Below are 2784 nucleotides of genomic sequence, written 5' to 3'. Positions count from 1 at the left end.
CAAGTCCTGCCCAAGGGGAGCCCTCACCACAGGGCTCACGGAAGATAACAAGAGAGACTCCTTAAATTCCTGACAACTGTGTACCCCACAAACAGCCAGCAGTGGAACTAGTCACCCCACTTCCATCCAGCACCCCTTTAGACAGGACTTATTCTTATCAACCTGTGAAATACCCACCAGACATATCCCAGCTTCATTCTTGGGAAATTTGTTACTGTGGAGAGCTAGTTTGTGATTTCATCTATTGACGTGTACGTTCCGAAGCAAGGAATGGTCCTTGCCCCCATTCCAGTATTTCGTAAGGGTTGATGTTGAGGGCCTCGTCTTTTTTGGAAGGCTGAGTGGCCAATTTTCATGCTTTGAGATCTGGAATGAGATTTATCATCCCGGTCATACTTAGGAGTCTTTTTTCCCTGTTGGAAAAGACTGGAAGGGATAGGCTCACTGGTCCCTTTCAAATGGATCATCATCCAAAAGCAAGCCTGAGCAGTGCCTATTTACTCAGCAGCCTGATGAGAATGGTGGCCATGAGAAGAATGCTGGAAATACTACTTATCATCCAATTGTCCAATACATCCAATGGGTCATGCTTTAATTTAGTATCAACATACCTCCAGATCATGAGATCAGGCTGCCCGATGTACAACCAATTGGGGGTGACGGTGAGAGCTTCCCACTTTGGGCCCATCCCTCGCCTCTCTTCTCACAGAGGGTGTGTTGTGTCACAATACTTGGTGCGCAGCATGCCCTTGCCATGGCAACCATTGGGCCTGAACTTCTCAGATGGAAGGCAACTCCACCTCCTCTGTGCCCACCTGCTCTCTACAGAAGGATGCCTCTTCCCCTGAACGTGTGTCAGGCTCAACACGGTGGTTCCACAACTGCTTCCCAGGAATACACAGTCTACAACCTCATTAGGAAAGAAAATATGGCATTGAAAAAGACCCACTCCCCACGGAGCCTGAACAGGAAAACAATGGCCGATGGAGGAAGAACAACACACGAGCATCTCTTTCCATGGGAGGAGGCTTTTCCCCTGAAGGAAACTATGGAATATCTTTTACTCTGATTTCCACCCCATGCCATTGGAGAAGATATAGGGACCACAGCAAGGCTTTCAAACCTGTCTTCCAGGATGGAGCAGGGATTGTAATAGACACATTGTGGGCGTCAGGCCATGAAGGAGAGAAGACTCTGGTACAAGTGTGCTGGTTTGTCCCATTTGTGTGCTAGCCACCTTAAAGAAAGACACGTCCTTGGAGAAATTATCCTGCCATTGACAGTTGCTGGAAACAACAGCTCCTTTACCTCTCTCTCTCCTACTTTTGATATCCTTCTCTCTAGCTCTCTCTCTCTCCCCTTTGCCCCCCTTCAATTTATCCTGTATCCTCCTGCTACAATTCGACCTGGGGTAATAATGGATCAAATATATTAGCCAAGAGAATGCTCCAAGTTATCCCCCAGCCTTTTCTCCCTGTCATCCTAGGTCTGATCCCATATAAATTCCGTGGTCCTGAAAGACTTCCTGTGCTGTGTGGAGACACCCCAACTAGGTCAGCCTTAAACAAGACTTCCCATATTCATCCCTTCCTATGGACACGCTGACCACTTCATATGTACTTCGGTCTCGAGGGTCCCATATTGGACGCAGAGAGCAACACACTTGAAACAACGTTCCCATGAGTGCTCTCCCAAGAAAGTGCTGATCTGCAGCATTCCCTACCTGGTCCATGAGGTATGGTGGATTTGCTCATGTGCGGATCTCTGGACTCGTTCTTAGGGGATATAGAATATGAAGTCTAGGACTCTTCATGTCTCAATGATTGGGCATCCAAACAATGGTCTGAGCATCCTTGGCGAGTGGGCTGGCCAACAATAGCCCAGAGTGCAAGATGTCCGTCAACAAAAACCAGTCTCTATGGATTAGACCTCCTCATTCTCTAGCCTCAGGAGTGTCAGGGACAGAGCCCACTCCCTTCCAGGAGGGAACTTTCAATACCCTCACATTGCAGGCATCATCACAGCGCTCCTGGAAGATCAGATCATCGTCCCAGCTTCCTTCCTTATGATTGTACATAGAACAAACACACTGGCCCTGGCCCCAGGCACCACACTCCCAGGAAGCACTCAATGAGTGGGAGGGCTTGTTCTTATCCACCTGTGGAAAAGGCACCAGAAATAGACCGGATACATCTTGGTTTAAAGGCCTCTGTTTGGAGGGCTCCCCTGTGGCTTAGGCTATGGAAATATGGATTCAGAAGTGTGGAGCCGAAAATGCCCCATTGGGAAAGTCTCTTTGAGGGGTTACATCCAGGGCCTCACGCTTGGTGGAGAGCATTCGGGCATGGATTCCTTCTTTGTGCCGCGGGAGGTATTGTTTCAATTGGCCCTGAAGCACAACTCTTTTTTCACATGGAGGAACTTCCTTGAGGTATTCTGCCCACGGATCCCCTGAAGATATCACATGTTCAAACACCAAGCCTCTAGAATCCACATTGAGCTTGGGAGCCTGATGAGAGTGGTGGCTATGAGTCTACAGATGGAGATAATAGTGTTCATCCAAAAGGACCACCCATCGGATGGATCCTCCTTTCCATCAACTTCGACAGACCTCCAGAGCAAGAGCTCATGGTGTCCATCCTTTAACTCTCAAGGTTTGAGGGTGAGACTTTCCCACATATGGCCCATCACACTCCTCTTTTCTCACAGAGAGGTTGTTTGGGCACAAGGCTCCATGGGCATGATATCAGAACCATGGCCACCTCTGGGACTGCACCTTTCCGA

Source organism: Sus scrofa, chromosome Y (assembly GCF_054392235.1).
Source record: "Sus scrofa isolate SSC_HxYL_T2T_F1_AM1 chromosome Y, Sscrofa_HxYL_maternal_Yorkshire_Landrace_v2.0, whole genome shotgun sequence".
Classification (NCBI taxonomy): domain Eukaryota; kingdom Metazoa; phylum Chordata; class Mammalia; order Artiodactyla; family Suidae; genus Sus; species Sus scrofa.
Note: the sequence above shows the minus strand (reverse complement) of the source record.